At 43.7% G+C, this 19325-nt stretch overlaps 1 protein-coding gene across 1 annotated transcript in view; it reads right to left on the bottom strand.

The window, feature by feature from the left end:
- The window catches only part of LOC139368642 (plexin-A1-like), a 304007-nt gene extending 290402 nt beyond the window's left edge, over positions 1-13605 (bottom strand). The window contains exon 1 of the mRNA XM_071107765.1: positions 13480-13605. The gene's annotated coding sequence lies outside the window, so the exon portion shown is untranslated. The remainder of the gene's footprint in view (positions 1-13479) is intronic.
- Between the last annotated feature and the right edge of the window lie 5720 nt (positions 13606-19325).

The following is a 19325-nucleotide window of genomic DNA, read 5'->3' as shown; positions in this document are numbered from 1 at the left end:
GTTTGTGTGCGTCAGTCTGTGTGAACACGTCCGTGTCATCCCCGGCGCTCCTGTGACATTTCCAGTGGGATATTTCAGTTCCTGCCGTCTGGGTTTGTGCTAACACAATTACAGCAGGCTAATGAACAGAGCACCCAGATAAAGTACCCGCCACGCACACTTCCGCTCAGCATTTCAATCTCCTTTAAAGGCTACATTTGCATCTTTAATATAAATGAAATCCCTCATTAATGTGCAGATGGCTGATCAGATGTGAGCAGGGTGGCAGTTAGCCTAGTGCTTAGAGTGTTGGGCCAGTAATCGAAAGGTCGCTGGTTCCAATACCCGAGCCGTCAAACCTGTCAATGTGCCCTTTTGCACGGCACTTAACCCTAATTTTCTCCAGAGGCGCTGTGCTACTCTGCCTGACCCTGTAAAACAACACATTCCACTGCACCTATCCAGTGTATGTGACAATAAAACATCTAATATTATTTTATATTTTTATATTAAAATTGACACCATTTGCCCTCCCTCTTTCCCCTGCACTGCCCTCTGAGCTTTGACTCTGTGCCCTGGTATTAGACATGCTTGCTTTCAAATCTTTGCATAGTCACTCTACCCCTACCTGCATGGTTTGATCTGATTTTCCATCTAGTAGAAATGTGCTATTGTGACAGTGATTGACCATAGTGGATCCAAATTAAGATTCCAGAAATGGAAGATTCCACTGTGGAGGTTTATAGGGGAATGCTTCAGGGCTCTCTCGCACGGGGCAGCTCTAGCCCCGTTATCTGCCGGAAAACTGGGTCTGGCTGTGGATGTGGTTCTGATTAGTGAGGCTAGGGCCTGAAAGCGTTCCAGACATGCACGGCCAGAGCCAGGGGAATATGGGATAGGGTTAGCACGGCTCCCTGCCTTATTACGCTTTATACAAGCGATGACAGCACACACCTGTTTCCTTACTGACCCCCGTACCCCCTACCATCCCTAGGGGAATTACACTCCATTGGAGTGAGATGGGTGTTGGAGGAGGGGGGTTGATCTCTGTCAGGTTGGTAGCCACTGGTATGTGGTAAAGGCCGGTGATTCAGGCAATTCATCCAATCAAGCAATTAAGTAATTCAGCACACCTCTGAAATATAAACAGCCGTGGCCCACTTGGGAAAATAAGCCTGGATATTATAGCCTTCTGTCTGGGTCTATACCACACTAATGTACTGGCACTCATTTAACATGTAGGATCCGGTTATACTACCACATTACTACAGGCATTTAGTAGTATCTACTCCAGTGAATGAGTACTTAGGGGGAGAGATGAAGGGATGCAGAAACTGAACAGACACCGTGATTTTCCCACTCCACCAGCATCCCGACTCTCCACAGCACTCTGTTTGTGAGTTGGAGTAGTACATACACACCCCCACTAATCAGCAAACACTCAGGAAACTGGCAACAAAAACAGTTTTTTACGTAAACCAACATAGCATTCCCTAAGTCTCTATACTGCCGTGTTAGTTGTACACAAATACACAACAGCATTCGTTTGGTTGTAACAGTTTATGAGAACGCCCTCCTGTTACTTAGTAGGGGACATGATATAGGGATGTATTGGAGGCCCTGACTCAAACAGAGAGCCAGAGCTATTCCTCCTGGCCTGCTCTCTCTTCCTCACGGCCCAGAGGATCTCGACTCATCACTGGAGTCTCTCAGCCACGGACGACTCAACAGGAAATTGGGAAGAATGGCTGGGGAGTCGGCAAAACTGGCTACGATTGGGAGAGGATTGACCCTAGGTAAACACTCCAAGCCAAACACACATGCAGACACACAGACACAGTCATGTAAATGATATGGACTATACAGGAGTTGTGTGCAAACAGTCCCACTAATATGTGCACACAAACACACACCAAACATCCGTCGTACTAGCTACCATCCCACAGTAAAACATATCGATCGACCCATGACTGGGACTGGGGGACATTCAGTCAGTCTTCCTAAAGACCACTATACAAAGGGGGTCATTGGGGCGTGAGAGCAGGGTCGTGTGAGAGGACTTGGCCTGCCCTGCTGTGGATCACACCCTGCATTACTCTGCATAGCTGTGTCTCCAAAGACCTTCTCTTATCAGGCCTGGGGTTAGCAGGCTGATACAGAGCTGTATATGTAACAACCAACACTACTTCATCCCCAACTTGAGATGGGATCACACTGTCAAATTACTCTGGGACCAAGGTGAGTGGGACAAAGACATCAACTGTGCCTCAGTTACACACAGTTACACACACGCACTACATCTGTCCCGGGTGTAAAGCTGTGTTTCTCAGACAGAGAGTCATTAACAAACGCACAGAGATACACATAGAAACACACACAAACACAAATATACACCTAAAAAGAGCTCAAAAGGTTGCAAAGAGAGAAGTTTACATTTATTGACAGAAGTCTCTTAATTTCACTTTGTGGCCTTCTGAGTATCAACCAATTCATTTTCCTAAAAATCCCCTGGAGTGAGTGATGTGCTAAGCCCCCTGCTAAACTTAAAGCTAAAGCTTCTGCTCCACTGGTCATTGAGCCCAGAACCACTGGAGGGATTTGTAAGGCTAACAGCTGTTTGGGCTGTGGCTGGGGGGTTGTCATGACTTAACAGTCCTCCCCTCATCATCGTCATCCTGCTATGCTATACTAGAGAAACACTGCAGTTAGTTCCTTCACAAATAAACCATTTGTGATTTTTTCAAATGTAACCAGGGGGAAAACATCTGACAACTATCAGCCCAGTTCCACTGTAATGTGATTGAGGTCTAATGTGGCAGTAGGTGATCAACTGAAATGCATGTGTAAATAAACACACAAGAGCAAACACATTCGGAAACCGACTCCCATGCCAAGACAGCCAGAGGCACACAGCTGGTCTGTTCTCCTTCTCCCCTGAACTGTGATAGTTAGCAGGGAAACATGTGAATAGAATCTCATCAGGGGGAAGGTATGTGAACCCTGACCCCTGCCCACAACCCACAGCAGGCCAGGTTCCTCCATGCGCTGCCATTATAATAATTTCCATAGCAGGCCATTCGGACCACCAGAGAGAGGGCGAGGGGAGAAGAGGGCTTCAAAGCCGTCTGGGTAACGATTGCACACGCCAGGTCTGTTAAAGGAATCATAAAGGAATCACGCTGCCGATGTTCCACAGAACAGGCCATGTTTCTCAGCCCATGTCTCCCTCCTTCTCCTCCTCCCCCTCCACCTCCACACCGCCGCTGGCTAGCTTCTCTCCAAATCATGACCAAGCAGCACATGTTACAGGAACACAGAACACTGCCTGGCTAGAGCACTGCATCCCTGTATGTCATAGCAACACCAGCTAGCTACTAGACTAGAGCACTGCATCCCTGTATGTCATAGCAACACCAGCTAGCTACTAGACTAGAGCACTGCATCCCTGTATGTCATAGCAACACCAGCTAGCTACTAGACTAGAGCACTGCATTCCTGTACGTCATAGCAACACCAGCTAGCTACTAGACTAGAGCACTGCATCCCTGTACGTCATAGCAACACCAGCTAGCTACTAGACTAGAGCACTGCATCCCTGTACGTCATAGCAACGCCAGCTAGCTACTAGACTAGAGCACTGCATCCCTGTATGTCATAGCAACACCAGCTAGCTACTAGACTAGAGCACTGCATCCCTGTACGTCATAGCAACACCAGCTAGCTACTAGACTAGAGCACTGCATCCCTGTACGTCATAGCAACACAAGCTAGCTACTAGACTAGAGCACTGCATCCCTGTACGTCATAGCAACACCAGCTAGCTACTAGACTAGAGCACTGCATCCCTGTACGCCATAGCAACACCAGCTAGCTACTAGACTAGAGCACTGCATCCCTGTAAGTCATAGCAACACCAGCTAGCTACTAGACTAGAGCACTGCATCCCTGTAAGTCATAGCAAAACCAGCTAGCTACTAGACTAGAGCACTGCATCCCTGTACGTCATAGCAACACCAGCTAGCTACTAGACTAGAGCACTGCACCGCTCAGCAACACAGTGGTATTGAAGAAGCGCTATTCATCCGTGAAGGCCTGGTAAGTTACAGGTCACCCAGCATGGTAACACTGAGAAATGCCACTCTTCATCCTGGCCTTTCATTTAACCCTTTCAAATCCCCACAGGGGGGGGGGGGGGGGGGGGTGCACTTTTCCACACATTCTTCTGGCGATGTGTGGTGTCCATCAGATGCATGGCACTAGGAGGTCTTCTGCTCTGACATGGAGAGGCAAGGATTACAAACCCCATGACTGCCTCAGGCCTTGTGACGTTAGGGAGCAGTGATCACCGTGATACATCAGGGGGAGCAGGACAAGGACATGAATAATGAGTTAAACAAAGGGAGAAGGGAAATATCCTTTCCCTGGCATGTAGTGGTCTGTAGTATAACCCTCCCCTCCCAGAGAGATCAATAAGCTCATTCAAATCCTTTAATGGGGTATTAATTAGGATATTACTGAACACCAGCCTGCACTTCACCCCTCCTCTGTCTGCACTGAGGCACTCAGTGGAGACCACTGTCTCAGGACAGGACTGCATCAGGCCCCGAACTCAACCCCAGCTCCCAAACTGATGGTGCTATGTCAGTATAGACCTCGGTCAGAAGACATGACATGACAGCTGGACCAGAACTCAACCACAGCTCACCTCACACACCACTGGTCCAAAGTCAGTGGAGAACACTGACAGAGGACATGACCGCATCTGGACCAGAACTCAACCACAGCTCACCTCACACACCACTGGTCCAAAGTCAGTGGAGAACACTGACAGAGGACATGACCGCATCTGGACCAGAACTCAACCACAGCTCACACACAGCTGGTCCCATGTCACTTGAGCCTAAATAATGGCTTTGACAGGAGATAGGGTCATCACTTTTGACAGCATCTCTTTAGATTTAAACAAAACCTTCCATACATATTTGCCAATGGAAGAAGTGGTAAGAAAGTTACTATTTGGACCTGAATGCCAAAACATTCAAATAAAATGCTCTTGGTCGCACACACATAATTAGCAGATGTTATTGCGGATGTAGCGGAATAAAGAATGATAGAAATATTTGGACGAGCAATGTCGGAGTCCGGGATGTATAGACAATACGGACAGTATATGGATAGAATATGTGGTATATCTGAAGGATGTGGCCACTCTCAGGAGATAAAGGTGCTCAAAGTTGAGCCATTTTGCATACCCCACCATACCATGAGACATCCATTCTTAATCACTGGAAAATACATTTCAGTTGAATTGTATTTTCTAATTACTGCCACAAAGATGGCCGCCAGTTCACCCACCGTCAAATGTCAACTTAAATGGTCATGTCAATTCTAGTATCTATATTTCTATGATTTCAATAGGTTTCCTATGGAGGATTGACAGTATAATTTCAAAAAACAGATATTCCATTCAAGTCAACATTCTCTGATGTGTGGATGTCCAACCATCATTATGTTACCATTTAAACGTTTACATTTCAATTGTATTCCCATTTTAGTACATTTATCAGCAAAAACATGACACCCTTTAAGAGCATGTTTTGTCTCAACTGATGGCGGGCACAACACAAACACCTCAGATTATATCAAATAGGGTCTAAGCTACAACGTATGCGAATATGAAAAATATTAATTGACCTTTATAGCGAAAAAAATTATACTTTTTTTAATAAGCTTATTATTGATATCAATTGCAACCATTTATCTTTTGCAGTGATAAAGACTCATAGTATGGTGGGATATGCAAAATATTTCAACTTTGAGCACCTCTATCTCCTAAATGTTTTGGCATTCGGATCCAAAAAGTCACTTCCTGAGCACTTCTATAAACGGGCAAATATGTATGGAAGGTTTTGTTCAACTCAAAAGGGGTGCTGTCAAAAAGTGATTGAATTCAAATGGATTTACCAGATAGAGACCTTGACAAAGAGGCCACAGAGCTGTGAGAATGGTTAACAAGCTACCCCTCACCCCATTTCCCAGGGCCAACCCCCTTCTGAAGGCACCATCCCTCCACACTTTCAGTGTTTTGATGACACCAGATGTCAGTCTCTTCAGCACTGAGGCAAACACCACAGGGGAGGAGGGACAATAGCCGTAGACGGACGGATGGACGGAGGGAGGGAGGGAGGGAGGGAGGGAGGGGGGGAGGGGGAGGAAGGAAGGAAGGAAGGAAGGAAGGAAGGAAGGAAGGAAGGAAGGGTGTTGTTGCTGCTACATGTGAATCCTTGCGCCGATAAATAAATAAACACGGGCCGTTTCAGCCACAGGTGCTCCGGCAGGGGGTGAAATAGGGTCTCTTGACCCAGCTAAGAAAGGGCAGTGTTGTGCGAACACCCCCCTCTACACTCCCCTCTCCTCCCTTAGAACCAGGGTCTGTCCTCCCTGTCCTGTCCCCACAGGGAGCTGATTTGTTGTGCTGGTGGTGTCCGTACGGCCGGGCTTTCCCAGTCCCCAGGGCCAGGCTCCTCCTGTGATTCCCTCTCTATTAGTCTTACATACAGCCCTGGCCTGCTGAATTATTACCAACCCTCGATACACAGAGGAGCAGCTTGGTAATAGCCTTAATGCAGTATATCGGACAGGAGAGAGAAAATGACAAGAAATCATCTATATGTAATAGTAGTAAACGATCAACGCATAAGACAAAATGATGAGATTTTGTGAAGAATAAACTACTGACTTTGCTTTAGTTTCACATTGGGGAGGAATTTATAGCAGACTGTTGTGTGGGGGAAAAGACACACAAAGTGTAGATATACGCACACACACACAGTGTACTGTAGACACACACACACAGTGTACTGTAGACACACACACACACACACACACACAGTGTACTGTAGACGCACACACACACACACAGTGTGGTGTTCTCATTAGGAACCCCGACCTGCCTAGAGCAAAGTCTCAGCTGAGATCCCTAAACAAACACTCTTCAAAACACATTTGGGGAAGAAAAAAACAGCATTAGCCGGGAAATGTGTTGAGTGAATTCATCTCCATGCATTTCTACAGCCTCCTCTCACAGAATGCTACAACAGCACATCTGGTAGAGCAAAGTAACAAAAGCCTGTGATAGGTCACGGCGACAGCAGGCAACAGATGATAGAGTGTGTGATGGCCTGGACCTACGGGCTGAGAGATATGCTGATGTTGAAATAGAGATGGGTCCTGGTGTACGGTGGTGCAAAGCTTTCAAAGTTCCTTCCCACCAGGTCCGACGCACCTGAGCTAAACAGGGTGTCCTACTGGCCTTAAGGCCTCAGTACCCAGAACAGTCTTTGTGTTGCTATACAGAGCCAACAGCAGGGCAAGTTAGGATACTATACCAGATAAGAACACTGAGCCCTGATAAGGCAAGCACTATGCTACCAAACCACTGCAAAGTCATTTTAATTATTGGGTGAGTGTAATAATAACTTACACTTAGAGGGTCGTGTGCTCATAGACACACACACAAACACACACTGTCACGTTTGTCTTTGACTAAGCACTCAACAGAATGAGGTGGACCAGCCAGTGTCCTGATCAGGAGGAGTGCTATGCATGCAGACTAAGAAGTTCCCAGGCTCCTGCCCAGACTGTCAATATCATTGTCACCGTCAGACTCGTCGTCCCAGGAAAGCCCTTCCTCCCCTCTCCTCTCTGCTGCAAGCCAGCGAAAACAGTGGATCAGAATAGAAGATGTGTCTCAAATCTATGTGACGAAAAAACACCAGTCTAACTTTGGCCATGGCTCAGGGCTACAAATATAATCCTCACCCACCATGATTATTCCTTGTGTTATTGTTTTTCTATTTGTTCTACTATTTCTCAATTTTTCTCTCTGCATTTTTGGGACTGGCCCGTAAGTAAGCATTTCACTGTCTGTATACGCCTGTTGTTTACGAAGCATGTGACAAATACAATTGGATTTGAATTGTGAAGGATGATGTGTGGATGGTGATGTGTTGGTGTGTGCATATTATCACGATCCTTGCTGTAGGTGCTGATACGATATGTATTGCGATTCTCGCGATTCTGTAAGTATTGCGATTCGATACTGTGATTTTATTGCGATTCGCTGTTTCAAACATATTGCTCACCATTTGTCTACTGCAGAGGGACAGGAGAGAGCCATGAGAAAAGGAGTTTTGATCAGTCATGGAAATAAAAGTGCTGAAAACATATTGGCTCCCTATTTAAAAAGATGATGGTGAACAAGCTATGAAGGAAAAATACTATTTTGGTGCAGGTACAGCCAACTAGAGCAACAAATAATATATTATTGCAATATGTGTCTGAATCTCTTAATCTAGCCGTAAGACAGTATTTTCATAAAAATGTTATTATGTTGTTGTTGCAGAAGCGCCTTCTTGAACATGTGAACTTTCATGCGTCTTAATAGCAAACTCGTAGGTGATCTGTAAATATGAATACAAATTAAAGTATGAGCCTAGTTCATTTCTCACAGATGAACTAAGGATTTTTCCTGGCTAGCCTTGATTGGCTGAGATAATGGAGGGGATGGTCATGCCGTGAGATAGGTCCTGATTTGTCTGCCATGCCACGTAATGGGGTCTTCTCCGATCAGCGAATACTGCAGATTATTTTTTAAAGATAATAGCAATGGACAACTGCAAACATGTTTCTATAGCTCTCAACAACATTGCTCCCCTGAACTGAACTGCCGCTATAGAGAAAGCTCAGTGGGAGAATGTTGTGATGGACTACATTCTGGAGGACGATGGGCTCCACCTGTACCCGAATACCCGAGACCCGATCCAGAATTCTAAATGATATCACAGGTCTGGGTCGGAAATGATTGTCACGGGTCTCGGGTATGTGTAATTTTAACGGACTTGTCCGGAAGGACCCATACAGATCATAATGTGACTCCTGCAGTAGAGAGAGAAAGATACATTTTATAATTTATGCTGCTGCTCTTTGCTTTTCACGAGAGTCGCACGTGTAGCTTGTTGTTGTTGTTGGCCAATCATAAATCATCAAGAGGCAAATAGGCAAAAGTTAGGAGATTATCTAATCAATGGAAGGTGGAGTTAAAGTGATGGAATGAAAGGAGAAGGATAGGCTACAACGATCAAGAGCCAACATATTCTGAATGGAGTTGTTGTTATTTGTAACTGTGTCGGTTGAGTGCATGCAGCCTCAATAAGTTGCTTGGTTTCTAACGCCAGCTAACATTATACATTGTATCTCATTTAGTCAGAAATCTGTTTGTATTGTTAGTTGTTAGCTAGCTGGTTGGTTAGCTTTACCTGCATATTAATACTGCATAATTTCATGCATGTTGGGGATTTTCTGGCACTTGTCTAGAAGGTGGAACAATATGTTTTTCGAAATTTCAAATATGCATAACTTTCCCATGTTTCCCCAAACTCCAGTGTATAATATACAATTCTGAAGCTTTGAGCCTGTACTTTTATAAAATGTACAAAAAGCCAATCTTGGAAATGGCACGTAGCACTAAAATGGGAAATATGTAGTCACATTTGTCGATAAAAAAAATATTTTAAAAAATCATAAAATATGATATCCCCCCCCATCACTAATACTGCCAGGGGTTTACTATTCCAATTACGTGGAATGGGCCCATCCTCTTCAAGTCAGGTGTACTGTATGGATAACAACCAAAACACATGTACAGTATTTACACATATAGGAGCTTTTGAGGAATAAGTGCTGATAAAATTGTGTTTATTCCTGACAACAACGTGCAGGCCGTCCAATAGATATTCAAATTGAATTTGAGAAAACAAACGGCATATTTGCTGTGGCAAAAATCAAATGGAATACTAATCACTGAGTTAGAGCCCATGTTCTTCACAGAAGACTGTGACTTTGATAACATCGAATACGTCTGCCTCCTCCATTTTCTTTACCTGTCATTTTCCCCCGAAAAAATGTAGAAGAGAAACTATTTCAATCTCTGTCCCTTTGATCTAGGTGCCCTTTTCCAGCAGAGCCAGCTTCAAAACATTTCAGACATAAAAGCTCCACTATCCCTGACAGACCAGAGCCTTGAAAGAGAGGATAGGAAAAAGTAGAGGACAAAAATACCGAAGAATAGTTTGTTATTACTGAAATGAATAGAGTCTACTGCAATAACAAAACATTTCAAATAGGTAAAAATAAGAATTTCAACGAATCAACAATTACATGGATTCACTAATTGAAACAGACGTGATAGGGTTTATCACTCTGGGATGTTGTCCATACACACCTGGGGAAAATAGCATTTTGTTCGTTTGGAACAGTTTCGAACTTTGAGACACAGATAGATGCACTGAGTGATGTGGCAGTGGCCTGTTTAGGGTGGGAGCTGTCAGGGACAATCATTCCACATAACATATCTCCCTGTCATTCAAGCAGATAAGGGCCATAAAGGTCCGATTCAAATGCTTAGTTCTACCATACTGTTCTGTTTGACATCATCTATGACTGTATTTTATACAAAATAATTGCCTACAGGCGCCGATTCGAGGACACAGAAATGCACGGTGACTGGCATTCCATACTAAGAGGGGTATTCATGGCCCAAAAGCTGGCAGGTGGCGATATTGATCTGGTACTGATCGTTTCGTCTTACCATCCAAACGCATTGTATGCACCTCGCAATGCACTTGTATCCTCCATGGACTGGTTCGTACCTAAAACATTCTCCATTCAGGCTGCAATGGCGTCCATTTCCTCCTTAACTTGATTTAATGGTGAGAAGACGGAAACAGTTTTGTAAAATATGTTTACTTTCTTTATGAAACACCATTTTCCACCACCGTGCTAGTGGCTAATGACACTTCCTGACGTTGCACCCTGTGTTCAGCCAGGGGTAACACTTCAATCACACCGACAGCATCATTGCATTATGGTACACCAAAAGTATGTTCATTTCTAATGGAACCCTGCGTTTGCCTTGCAGCATTGCATTGCAGAGACAGTTGCAGTGCGTTCTGTGTAGTGCATATGTTGGATTTATCCAATGTATGCATCAAATTGTATGGCTTGACAGAAATGGTAGCTGAAGGTGAATGTTTAACTTTTGTTGCACACATATTCAGATGATGCTGTGTTCCATTTTGCATAATGTTGCTGTCAGTGTAATCAATGCATAAACAACAGACTGCTGCAACCTGATTGGCCAAATGCAATATTCAACAACGGAGACTAGCATTCCTAGCCATTAGCCACTTTAGCATGGTGGTGGGAAATTGTGCTTCACAAAGTATGCATATTTTACCCATGTCTGCCTTCTTGCCATTAAATTTACTTAATGAGAAAACAGACGCCTTTGCAGCCTGAATGGAGAATGTTTTAGGTATGAACCGGTCAACATGGGACACGAGTCTATTGCCGGCTGCATACAATGTGTTTGGATGGTAAGATGGAAAGACTCAATATCGCCATCTGCCGCCTTTGGGCTAGGGTATTCATGGCCTCTCTCATTTAAATGTCTTATTTTGGCCTGCGCGTGGCTTGTCCCACTGTCCACTGATAAACTATGTGTTGATGTGACCCACACTTTTCAGATGACATGCATGCTGAGCACATATTGCACTGAGTGCATGAGAAAAGCAAATTAACAGACATGCAGTCCAGATTTAAAGCAAAAATAAGACAAATGTATGGAGCCTTTATAGTATAAGCTACTGTAGCTAAGGAATGACTCCAGCGTCCATATGATATTCAAATAACTCCCGATTGTAAAATGTCTTATCATATATGGCTATGAATACTGTAGCCTATGAATTACGGTTTGGTCTCAGTTGATATGGCCAGACATTTTTCCTCCACAAAGGAGATGCAAAGGGAAACAAAATAAAGATTGCCTTAGGGCAGCCAAACATGAGCGCGGGAACCATGACACAAAGCCCCCAGTGAGCGCCCCCTCAAAACAATATCACTCACCGTTAGTTGATTCATAACGCAAGTAGGGGTCTAAATCAACCAGATTTCCCCACTGTTGTTACAATAGGGATACATGCCTGTTGTATTACGTCGCTAGGCTATCAAATCAAATAGCAAGATGAGCGCGATGAAAGCTAACAGATGTCTGCAAAAATGAAATCAATATATTTGAGTGGACCCATTTGAAATTATTGAAAACTGTGGAAGAATAGCCTAAAAGGTTCGCACATCTAGTGATTGCTTCTTAGCCTGTCATCCACATTATGCTATTTATGAGTAGCAAGACCACACACCAATGTGTAGACTAAATAAAACTTGGATGGTAGTCCATGAAGTGGCCCTCAAATTCTCCAATAGGGCCCCCATAATGAAAAATAGTGACCGTTTGGTTACGCATAAAAATACATTCGCATCCCTTTAATCATATAGCCTATCGGTAGGATAGAAAAGCCTAATAAAAACGTACTTGCATATAGTACTTATATGTCTACCAATGGTGCATACCCTGTGGTTGTGTGAATAACATCACGGCCAGCACCGCATGCATGTAGGCTACAAATCTAAACACACTGCAATAGGGAATCCTAACAAAAGCGGGACACCACCAAAATGGTTAATCCCCTAGATAAATTCGGAAATAAAAGGAATCACACTCCAAGATAAATCTGAAAGCCACGCTGATGTCTGAACATTAATATGCATTGTGGGCAAAAAATCCGATCGCCTAAATGCGGAGTCTAAAGTGGAGGTTATATACGAGCTTCTTCCAACACGTTCCAGCATAGTCATACCACTTTTATCCGATTTTCTCGGCATCGAAATTAAATGCATAGGCTGCATCCAACAGTCATCCCCAAACCAATCGTCACCTACGCATTCTGTGTAAAAACAAATATATACGATTACATTAAAGTGCATGTTGATGCGACATTAAAATAATGGTATATCCAACTGCGTCAAGACATGTCAAAGCTTCTGAAATTACTTCAATAAATTGCCATTTACGGCTTTATTTTTCTCCAGGCAATGACACAGTGGCAAGCTCTATGTGTGCAAGTTATGGAGTTGAAAATGAAATTGAATTTTCTATTCTCCTTTTCTATTCTCCTGCAGTGATCTGCACACATTCTGCATGTAAGAGAACGCCCCAGCTATGTAGCCTTCACACGGCTGCTTGTCACCTACTTATGTCCATTCGTAACCGGTCTACTTTACCAACTTGCCAATCATATCAAATAGGGCGTTCAATTATTTTGCCAAACAATGTGGTCTGCCCAAACCTGAATAGGCTGAGAGAATGCAGATAGCCTAATTGAACCTTAAGGATTCCCTCAAACCGCATTCATTGAGTCCTCGGTTGCCTATCCGAAATATATTAATACTACGACACAGGGAATAGAAACAGCCGGGGAAGAGACATCCGGGGAGAGAGAAGGAATGTCAGTCCCTCAATCGAGCCACAAACTAAGCTACAAATGACACTGTAATAACCACGTTATAAGTGAAGTTGCAGCAGAAAAGTTTTGCTCTACTTACGGATAATTGTGATCTTGGGGTTTGTTTTCTTCAGCATGGTTAAAATATTAAACTTGAAGGCATTTCCACGACTGTCACGATTCTCGCCCAAAAGCTCCGCGTTCCGAGTCTTGAGCTTCTCACAGCATGAATGGAGTGGTATGCGGTCTGAGCTCGCAATAGCAAGTAAAAGCCTTGTTCTGAGCGGTATGAATGCTCGCTGCCGCTGTCTGCTTGGTCGCGTCGCCGCCTACCGCGTGTAGGTGGCAGCGTTGGGCACGAGAGTGGCCTCTGCATTTGACTTGGTGACAGCTCTGTTATAAGGGCAACGTCGTCAGTCAGACTTCTTTCCAAACACGGATTGATTGAAGGTCATTTTTTTTCATTAAGTTTAATCATTCCAACATAATAGGCCCAGACTAAACTTGGGTCTCAATTTACCGTTGAGAGTTAGAATAGTAGAATACAAGGTGTAGATCCTACATTTGGTTCTCCATCAGCAGTTTTTCTCTTGATTTATCAGTCACTGAACATCCCTCAATTAGCCGTGTCAGCTAACATTTTTAAATTGGTAAATTAGTCTATCTAGCCAGTTATCTACACTGAACAAAAATATAAACACAACATGTAAAGTATTGGTCCCAAGGTTCATCATGAGCTGAAATAAAAGAGCCCAGAAATGTTCCATGCACACAAAAAGCATATTTCTCTCTAATTTTGTGCACAAATTAGTTCACATCCCTGTTACTGAGGAGTTCTCCTTTGCCAAGATAATCCATCCACCTGACAGGTGTGGCATGTCAAGAAGCTGATTAAACAGCATGATCATTACACAGGTGCACCTTGTGCTGTGGACAATAAAAGGCCACTCTAAAATGTGCAGTTTTGTCACACAACACAACACAATGCCACAGATGTCTCAAGTTATGAGGGATTGTGCATTTTGCATGCTGACTGCGGGAATGTCCACCAGAGCTGTTGCCAGATAATTGAATGTTCAGTTCTCTACCATAAGCCGCCTCTAACGTAATTTTAGAGAATTTGGCAGTACATCTAACCGGCCTCACAACCACAGAGCCCAGTAGCCACGCCAGCCCAGGACCTCCACATCAGGCTTCTTCACCTACGGGATCGTCTGAGACCAGCCACCCGGACAGCTGATGAAATTGTCGGTTTGCATAACTGAAGAATTTCTACACAAACTGTCAGAAACCGTCTCAGGGAAGCTCATCTGCGTGCTCGCCCTCACCAGGGTCTTGATCTGACTGCAGTTTGGCGTCATTTGATGACCACTGGCATGCTGGAGAAGTGTGCTCTTCACGAATGAATCCTGGTTTCAACTGTACTGGGCAGATGACAGACGTATGGCGTCATGTGGGCGAGTGATTTGACAATGTCAACGTGGTGAACAAAGTGCCCCATGGTGGCGCAGGGATTATAGTATGTGCAGGCATAAGCTACAGACAATGAACACAATTGCATTTTATTGACAATAATTTGATTGCACAGGGATACCATGACGAGATCTAGAGCCCCATTGTCGTGCCATTCGTCCACCGTCATCACCTCATGTTTCAGCATGATAATCCATGGCCCCATGTTGCAAGGGTCTGTACACAAGTCCTGGAAGCTGAAAATGTCGCAGTTCTTCCATGGCCTGCCTACTCACCTGACATGTCACCCAGTGAGAAAGTTACGGGATGCTCCGGATCGACGTGTACGATATCCAGAAACTTCGCACAGCCATTGAAGAGTAGTGGGACAACATTCCACAGGCCACGGTCAACTTCCTGATCAACTTTATTCGAAGGAAATGTGTCGTGCTGCATGAGGCAAATGGGGGTCATCCACGTCCCTACTTTTTTTTAAAAGATATCTGTGATATCTGTATTCCCAGTCATGTGAAATTCATAGGTTAGGCACATTTCTTTTAGTTGACTGATTTCCTTATATGATCTGTAACTCAGTAAAATCTTTGAAATGGTTGCATGCTGCGTTGATATTTTTCATTGTAAATTTGCAGAAATCAAGGTCGAATATCGACGGGCCACCCAGGGGGCCCTCATTGATTATTTTCGGCACTCTCACTCAGATATCATTAACATGGCATAATTAATGGCAAAATGTGTAGAACAGCAGAAAACTTGCTTTAAAACTGCAAAAACATATCTCTGCCCCACGGCAAAATAAGTAGAATTGCATGAAATGTGTTATAAAAATGCTAAATTTTATGTCCGCCCCATGGCAAAATGTGTAGAACTGTAGAAAACATGCTTTACAACTGCCAAATTTTCTATCTGCCCCATGGCAAAATGTGTAGAACCGCACAAAATGTACTTTAAAATGTGCATTTCTGTAATGCTTCTCATTGGTGGAAGGAGAGGAGGACCAAAATTTAGCGTGGTAAGTGTTCGTCATATTTTAATCGAAAAACTGAACACTACACAAAATCACAACGAAGAGAAAACGAAACAGTTCTGCCAGGTGAACAGACACTAAACAGAAAATAAACACCCACAACCAAAATGGGGAAAAAGGCTACCTAAGTATGATTCTCAATCAGAGACAACGAACGACACCTGCCTCTGATTGAGAACCATACTAGGCCAAAAACATAGAAACATACCATAGAAAAAATAACATAGATTACCCACCCCAACTCACGCCCTGACCAACATAACACAAATACATAAAAAAGGAACTAAGGTCAGAACGTGACAATTTCTTTGTGAATTCTCACTCAGGGCCCCCAAAATGCTGGAGCAGGCCCTGACTATAGCCTAATCAGGGCCAAGCACAGACCTTTTGGGGGGCATGTGCTCAACAAAAAAAACATTGCCCCCCTCAAACCAAATCCCTGCAACCCTGGTTACAGACTCATTTAGCAATTATTACAAGAAGAGGGGAAAGCAGCAGAATCTGATGAGTTAAATATTTTGCAAAACTATTTTGAACTGGAATCAATTCTGCACTTATTACAATCCTTAAGAGTCTATTGACGCACCCATGCGTTAATCTAAGTAAAAATCCCCAACAAAATCTGTCAGTTTAAGCTAGATATGGGCTGCGTCTCAATCCACTGCATCCGCCAATGGTGGCCTTCCACATCTGCTGTGGAAGATGGCAGACCTACAGGGTATTTGTCAGACCATGAGACATCCCGGAAATCTTCTCACAAAAACTTATGTAGCATCTGAACGGTTTGGCCTACAAACTATTATGACCGCTCTATGGAAAGGGGGGAGACTCATGTGAAGGTAACCCATACAAATGAATGGACGTACGGAGGAAGTTTTGTGCCAAAAAAGAAAAGGTGCTAAATATGTGTCCAAAAAACTAAAATATTTCCTAAGCTTTCTTATATATCCTAGATATACAGGGACGGAAACTTCAAAACCTTATTCCTTACGATTTATTTTTCACTGTCTTTTTTTAGAAATGTATGAATGTGTTATTCAATGCGTTTCTATGGGCTATAGAATTAAAGGCCAAATTCAGTATTTTATCAAATACTTTTGATACTGAAAGGGGTCCTAAAATTCAAAATCAAATAGCTAAATGATCCATTGTATGACCGTCTTAAAACAATTTCATATGTGAGGTTAACAATGACCAACACAATTCCAGTCAAAATAGAATACCATTGTTATACTATATCCAACCCAACTCCATTTGTTGCCACTATCATGTATCCCAATGCTTTTCAAACCTTTTGACCAGCGACCCCCAAAAAGGAGTGGTAGGCCTAGAAGACTTGCGACCCCCTGGGCACACACATGTACGTGCACACACGAACATGCGCCTGCAATCGCTGCGCAAACGTAGCATGTCGTTACAGCCATAAACTCAATGTATTTTTCAAAGTGCAAGATAGGATACAGAAATAAACAAACTGCCTTTTACACCTGCATTTAGAGCTGAAAGTCATTCATTTTAGCAGGCAATATCAACTAAGGATTTATCATGTCACTTCTCCTGAGTCCAAAGAAAGTACAATCATACGTGGTTGTAGGATTGGATGGAAAAGCATGTTCTCTCTGCACTGCAACATCACTTTGGAGGGCAGCCTGTGTGCCGGGTAGCCCTGTTCTTTCTCACAAATAGCGTAATAAATTGACCAGAATATGCTACATCTTCATCCCTTAATATTGGAGGCGGTGCGATGTTACAGCTGCTTATCTTTATAGCAAGTAGTACAGCTGCTTATCTTTATAGCCACCCAAACTAGGCCTATCTAAAATATGAAAATGATCAATCAAATCACCAGGTAGCCTATTGTTCTGGCAAAGATGAGTCAGTAGTAGATTGTTTGCGTATGCATGTGTTTGTGCCTGTGTGTCTCTTAACGGTCCGCGTTGTTCCATAAGGTGTAGTTTTATCCGTTTTTTAAATCAGATTTTACTGCTTGCATGAGTTACTGTGTGTTTCCCGGAGTCGGTACGGACCTGGGGACTGTGAAGAGACCCTTTGTGGCATATGTTGTGGGGTATGCATGGGTGTCTGATCTGTGTAGGCTACTAGTCATTTAAACAGACAACATGTTCAGACCTCTCGCAAAGACAAGTAGTGATGCAGCCAATCTCTCCTCCACTTTGAGCCAGGAGTGTCACGCCAGCTCCCGCTCCTCCTCCCTGGCGCTCGGGGGCGCCAGGCTACCCGTCATCATACACTCCTGTTACCAACATTACATGCAACTGCGCTCATTGGACTCCTTCACTTTGTTGTTTACCCCCTGTATATGTCTGTTCCTTGGTGGTGTTCCCTGTGTCCGCATTGTTCCGTATTCTGTTTGTTATGTGTTCCTGTCCAGACGCTGTTCCTGTTCCATTTCATGTCCGTCAGCTAATGAAACTTCACTCCCGGACCTGCTTCTCATCTCCTGCGTCGTTCCCTTAGCAATATGTGACAAGGAGAGGTTGACATGCATGTCATTGATGTTAGCTCTCCGTGAATGGACCAGCCTTGCTGCTCTGTTATGGGCCAACTGTAATTTGCCTCTGTCCCTCTTTGTGGCAGTTGACCATATGGGCAGTAGTCCAGGTGCAACATTATATCTCACGTGTATAATGTTGAGTCATCAGCATACATCGATACACAGGCTTTACTCAGTGCCAGTAACAGGTCATTAGTAAAGATGGAAAAAAGTAAGGGGCCTAGACCACTGCTCCGGGGAATGCCAGACGCTACCTGGATTATGTTAGAGACGCTTTCATTAAAGAACACCCCCTGTTTCTGGTAACACCCTCTGACAAGTAACTCTCGATCCATGAAATAGCAGGGGATGTAAAGCTATAACACATACATTTTCCAGCAGCAGATTATGATCGACAATGTCAAAAGCTGCACTGAAATCTAACAAAACAGCTCCCACAAGCTTCTTTTGATCAATTTCTTTCAGCCAATCATCAGCCATTTGCGTAAGTGCTGTACATGTTGAGGGCCCTTCCCTATAAGCATGCTGAAAGTCAGTTGATCATTTGTTTACTGTGAAATAGCATTGTATCTGGTCAAACACCATTTTTTCAAACATTTTACTAAGGATTGGTAGGGCTGTGCTCTGCACAGGTAGAACTCTATATGTGCACGTGCCTGAGCCTAATAGTGTCAAAGGGTAGCCATAGCTCAGCCACAGGAGATGAAGGTATGCACAGGGGGCAATATGATTTCCACTAGGTGCAGGATTCATTGAATAAAGGAGACAAGAGTTAGCTTCATGTATTCATGTAGCTACATATTCATGTAGCCTAATGCTGGCCTGATCCCCTCCTTCTCATCCGAAGAGCTGAAACCAACTGATTTAAATACCCTCTGTGTCAGAAATCCCAAGCTAGTGGAATAAACTATCACCAAATATTAACAGGTGGCGT

Source organism: Oncorhynchus clarkii, chromosome 16 (assembly GCF_045791955.1).
Source record: "Oncorhynchus clarkii lewisi isolate Uvic-CL-2024 chromosome 16, UVic_Ocla_1.0, whole genome shotgun sequence".
Lineage (NCBI taxonomy): Eukaryota > Metazoa > Chordata > Actinopteri > Salmoniformes > Salmonidae > Oncorhynchus > Oncorhynchus clarkii.
Note: the sequence above shows the minus strand (reverse complement) of the source record. Positions and strands in the feature narration are given on the sequence as shown.